This window comes from Sitodiplosis mosellana, unplaced genomic scaffold (genome assembly GCF_009176505.1).
Source record: "Sitodiplosis mosellana isolate CC-2019 unplaced genomic scaffold, AAFC_SMos_1.0 Smas_scaffold_38, whole genome shotgun sequence".
NCBI classification, from domain to species: Eukaryota; Metazoa; Arthropoda; class Insecta; order Diptera; family Cecidomyiidae; genus Sitodiplosis; species Sitodiplosis mosellana.
The window spans coordinates 2,388,430-2,394,429 of NW_022595280.1; the positions used below are offsets into that span (position 1 = coordinate 2,388,430).

The following is a 6,000-nucleotide window of genomic DNA, read 5'->3' on the forward strand; positions in this document are numbered from 1 at the left end:
CATCAGTTAATTGTTATTTGAAATTGCACATAACTGAAAATCATCACAAGAGATTAAACTACAAACAAGTTACATCGACTTATGACTTAATTGTTTCCCATCGAAAGATACGTTGGAAGAGTTTGCATAGATCACTTTCATTTTCCTTCGGTTGCCGCAGTTGGAGCTGCCGCTGCTGCTGCTCATTTGCCTACCTTTTTGCAAAATTGTGTAATTGAATTTCCGCGGCCCGTGAAAAATGCCTGTGTGTATGTGGGCTGTATGGCTTCAAAGTGAGGATTCGAAATGGCAAAGATAGAGGAGGGAATAATAATAATGTTGGGAATATGAAGGAAATAGGAAAAAAGAATGGATAAACCACATCAACCGACGCCATTCGAATTAATTCCCATCCACCGTGCAATTTTATTGTTATGAATGTTCTCTCCGGCTCAAAACTTACCGACTAAAGCTATTTCATATGACAAATAATAATCTCTTACTCGGTGTCTCTTTCTATCCCACACTCTCTCTCTCTCTCTCTCGCTCACTTGGTGTATGCTGTATGTTTGCACGATGCCAGATCCGTTTATACAGCAGACATTTGCATTTCAAATTTTAAATTGCTGTTCGCATTCGAATTGTATGTGGAGCTATATGAATGTGTGTCGGTCTGTTCTCGTTATGAAAACACAATGTTCAGGGAAATGTCTTTAGCTCGGGCGTCTTTTTCTCTATATTTCACACAAATGTACACAGGCACAGAGACACTGATTCACTGGCATTTGCCAACTCGCAAAATTTATCGTCGTCGAGAACCTCACGCCAGTGATGGTGAAAAGAGAAAAACACACGACTCAACTCGTGTCGTTCACCACGTTTTCTCTTCAACTTTTGCACCGACAGAGAGAACTCAAGCACCGAAATTATTTTAATAACAATACTAATGATAATATTTAAATCCACGACGCTTTTGGTACATTCAATTTCATCAGAGAGCGGTTACTCAAGATCAAATTCTCCACGTTTTTATTTCTGTTTTCTTTACTTTTCAGCACACTTGTATTTTAATTCAAGTTCGGTGAAGCTATGGTTTTCAAGATATACCGGTTTTTTTCTTCTGTTTTTGGTTTTTTTTCCTTTTTTCTCTTTCGTCTCTTGTTCAATTTGAGTGAGTTTGTTTGCACTGTTTTCGATATACCTATTTTATCATGTATATTGCATTAGATTAATATACATGCAACCGTATCGTCATTATTCACACCGAAACGAATGGGATGCATATATCAGTGGAGCAATCCGCAGAGACAAGACTTAATTCAGTTATGCATAATTATTTTTCACTTTGGTTTCAAGAGACACAACCCTTTCTTCGTTTTCCACTCTTACACTTGGCCTCTCACTTGTGGTCCGATGTGCTCTAAGCGCATCAACATTCAGAATTCCATTTGATTCACGCTCTGGATTCGTTTTTTTTATTTTCCTACACGGATTTTCCATATATAAAATTCACTTGGTTGATGCTTAGTACCTCTGATGATGATGCTGCTGCTGTTCCTTCAATTCTCTTTTCCACTGGTTTTTTCTGCTTTTGCTTTAACATGCCAGCATAAAACAAAACTACGGGTAGTTATTCAGTGCGGTGCAGCAATGTGATGATGGAAAGAAATTAGCAAAAAAGAGAAATAAATGGGATTAATATAAATTGTGTGTCAAGATCAGCTTAGGTTTCAAGTGAGGATGAAGTGTGAGAGTGTGTTGGTTACTTAAGTGGATGAAATATGGGCATTTTCACAGTTGCTCCCACTCTATATCTCTCTGCTATATCAATATCACCCATTCCGAATTAAATAATTTAAATTGAAAATTATGATTCGGCTCGTCGAAAAGGGTTTTTCCCATAGTCCCCGCACAAAAAACCAGGAACATTGGGTTGAAATGGTATTTATTCTGCCATTGAATTCGCTGATGTGCATAATATTTTTATTGCCACTTGCTTTCGATTTCATTGAATTAATAATGTCAATGATAAATGCGTGAACAGACACGCACATGCCAGAGCCTTTCAATCCACAACCCGAATTTTATAAGCAAGCATTCCGTTCAATGGGAATATAATTCCGGTGTTTCTGATCCAATCGAAATGTGTGTACATATGAATGGGCAAGCGGAATAATGAAACGTGATTTTTTTTTTTGTAAAATGGAGAGCCCCTGAAAAAATTTTGCAATAAAAGTGCCCTACAAAAATATTGTCTGAATTTGTTTTCATGTACCACTTTTGATGACAAAAATTTTACGAGGCCATTCAAATTGAACATTTTTCGTGAGGCACTCTTTCATACAATATTTTTCGGTTTAATTTGAATCGCCTCGTAAACAATTTTTCTGTAAAAGTGGTACATGAAAACCAATTCAGACAATATTTTTGTGGGGCACTTTTACTGCAAAATTTTTCAGGGGCTCTCCATTTTACAAAAAAAATTACGTTTCATTATTCCGCTTGCCCATTCATATATATTTCATACCGTGTATTGACGTGATTATTGCTCCGGTGTGTTATGAAGTTCGCACCCGCCCCGCAAATCGATTCACCAAAAGATATGAATATAGGATATAGTAGCACGAATTATGGCTACGATATATTCAAATATGTGTACTTCCGTTATTATTACCAAATGGCAGCAAATTTTGTTTTTTTCATCTGATTATTTATATAAATTTTTTTTTGTTTTCATATCGTGCGCCCATAAATAAAATGGAAACCAATTTGGATTTAAATACTGTACTTTTTTTTATTGGGTTCAATAAGTGGTCGCAACATTGATCAAACAGTTCGTTTTTGTGCGTATGTCTCTCTCTCTCTCTCTGTGTGTGTGTGCTGGCATTCGAATTCAGTTTTTGCTGGAATTTTTTTTCTGTTGCTACGTCTGTCGAATGGCACACAGGGACACACGCACCGCAATTTATATCAAGTCGGCTTTATGCATCCATCTCTTTCATTAAATGTGATAAGCTCAGCGATATTCGCATAAATATTCGACAAAATTTTTTGATTCCCATGAATGTTATTTATGATTAATAATAATATAAAGAGTGGCGCATTCGCCTTTTCCTCTTTCTTTCTCTCTCCCGCTCATTCTCCCTCTTATTCTCGTATCCCATGTATTTATTGAATATTTCGATTGATGATATCTCAATCGCCCTAGTTACTATCAACGATATACTCTGAACTTTCATCGATTTAAACAAAAACAAAAAGCAGAGACACACCGAAAAAAATATAATATACAGTGCTTTTCGTGTTGAGCACCAGTTATAATTCCCACAGAAAAATATTTCTTTTTCTCTCTTTCGCCCCGTTATTGTGTTGTATGTTATTGATTAACTTTTTGTAACAGACTTTACCCGCACGAAGTTTTGCTCTTTTTCATCTGAACAACGCGCTCGTTTGCTCGCTGGATCTCTGTATCCTTCCCTATCTCTATCTCTATATGTTCATTTAGTGAATCGTCAAGTGAGATGGATCGAATTGATTTTTTGTTGCTCTCTGTTTTTACATTCAATATTAATTTGCGAGTTAATGAAAACTTTTGGACGAGAGATTTTCGGAATCGGCAATATCGAATGGTATGGACTTTTTTTTAAACATGCAAACAATTTTCGGGTCAAATTTACTTAATTAATTGGTGGTGTTGAGCAAAATTGGTGCTGCAGGTCGTTTTCATTTCGAAATGTTTTCGGTAATATTTGTCGGTAATCCTCGAGGAATATTCATACAAAGAAAATTAATTCCATTGAAACGAGAAAAAATTTGTACAAAAGCATTCTCATGCGAGATGCCAAAGCACATACACGCATATTCTTCGGTCGAAGAAATGATTTATTCTACTCTCTTGAACCAGGAGAAATAAGACACGGTGTTGCGACAACAATTCATCAAACCAAATGGCAAAAGAATAGGTATTTTTGGTTAACTTTACAGACGCACAACGAAACCAAATTCGTACACTCGTAAATAAATAAAATTGCGAATGCGAGCAAACTGATACACACACACGCTGTGGAATTCTTGGAAAAAAATACCATCGAACATCGCAAATACATATCGGCAAAAACTTTTTGACTCGTATACTATTGTTGAGATTTTTTCTTTGGTTCGTTCGCTTGTTCACTCTCCCCGATGTCGACCTATCGTATTGTATATTTATTTGACATGGTGAATGTCTGCAAATACTTGAAGTTTTCTTATAATTTTGCACGTTTTTTTCCATCTTCATCTCTCATTTGGCCAGTTTGTGTTGGCCAGAGTTTGAACATAACAGGCCTATGGGCAATTATTTCAGAATTCGTTCAATTCATTAACACATTGGCATGATTTATTTTTGCAAGTCTATTGCACGCGCCCACAAACACTAATGGTAAATGAACACAAATCATAAATTATAACACACATACACATCCTGATCTTGGAACCAGTGGCTAAAAATATGTGAGAAAGAAGAAAAAAAAACTCACAACAACTAACCGTTAATTAATTCCGAAATCTTTTGCAGCATCAACAATTCACATTAGTGAAATTAGGTCCCACGTAAAAGTGTCGTTATTTTCTTTTCATTATTCGAAACGAAACCACCAAAATAAAGCAGTTCAAGTTCAATTTCATTCGATTTGCACCGACAAATATTTCAATCACTGTAAAAACAATTCGTCGAATTTTTCGTTTTGTCCTTTTTTTTCCTACTTCACTGCAAACACTTTGCTTCGATCGAAACAATTTCGGTTTTTCTCACGAAACAGAAATACGTCCTAATCGTGCGTTCGCCCGTTGCAAACTGATTCGAAATGGTTTTGATCATTCTAATTCTGGTCGAGCCGTGTGCTGACACCCAATGTGTTGTAACGACATACAACAGATTGCGTATGTTGATGCGACTCGCTCTCTCCCTATCTGTGATTCTCTAGTTACTCCATCGATTGGATTCGTACGGCAAGCTATGGAAAATCGGGGCAGCGTACGCTGCTACCGGCACAATTATACACACGTTTTCACTCTCTGTCTATCGTGGAAAACCAAGAGCATAGACAGTGTGCTGTGCCTCCGTTACCGTCGTCGTCCAACGACGCACAATTTCTCCCACAATGCACATCAAATTGTGCAATGCATTTTCGATTTTGTACGCATTCGAAACGATTTTACCCATCAACATTGTTTTTCTGCTGACGTTGCGTTTGTTTACTCTCTGTTCGTGAGTTCGGGTGTTGAAGAGTGTTTGCGTTTACAGCTTGCACAGTAGTTATCGTCGGGTTGGATTCTGTACCACTTGGAATGTTAAGGGGAAGTTTGTTGATACTTTTTTGACGCTGGAAAACCCATGATGTGAACATGCGCACGAAAGTTTCATTCCAGAAAACCATCATCATCATGAGCAAACCAGAGTCATAACGATGCTCGATGATGATTTCTATCACACAGGCTGTGTGCCACTGGAATTTAATGATTCAACTGGAGACAAAACGCATTGGAAACTTTATTTACTAGCCTGCGACAACACAGCTAGAGGAAAAAATAAAAGAAGAAAAATTGCGATAATAATGACGTGTATTAATTTTTGTTTCATTTATTGTTATAAGTTGCGGTCATCAAACTTCCCCACTAACAATGACACTTGAAACCGTCTAGATGATTCACCATTAGTTTTCCAACAACACACACACAATATGAAATGTGATGGGATTTCATTTACTTACGCCAACACTAACAAAAACCCAAGTTGATTTCGTCAATATAATATAATAGTCATAATATTTTTTTTTTCGGTCGTACAGACAATGGGCCATATTATCAGTGTATAACGGTTCCATTTCATGCCATTTGAAAAATACAGTCAAAACAATGGAAAATGATATCAATGCGAATTGAATGGAACTTTTTTATTATTGCTTCATTTTCACAGAAAAAGATAAGCAAAAAAATCGAAGTTGAATGAATTTCAATAACATCTATGATAATATTGAATCA

The 6,000-nt window shown here is 36.5% G+C and overlaps 1 protein-coding gene across 3 annotated transcripts in view; it reads right to left on the reverse strand.

The window, feature by feature from the left end:
- The window catches only part of LOC129569512 (protein artichoke-like), a 144,237-nt gene extending 139,403 nt beyond the window's left edge, over nt 1-4,834 (reverse strand). For 2 of the 3 annotated variants that reach the window (XM_055448366.1, XM_055448365.1), the window contains exons 1-2: nt 4,507-4,834; nt 443-1,599 (exon numbers count right to left, since the gene is read on the reverse strand). The gene's annotated coding sequence lies outside the window, so the exon portion shown is untranslated. The remainder of the gene's footprint in view (nt 1-442; nt 1,600-4,506) is intronic. The other variant, XM_055448363.1, reaches the window with a different exon arrangement.
- Nucleotides 4,835-6,000: the final 1,166 nt, after the last annotated feature.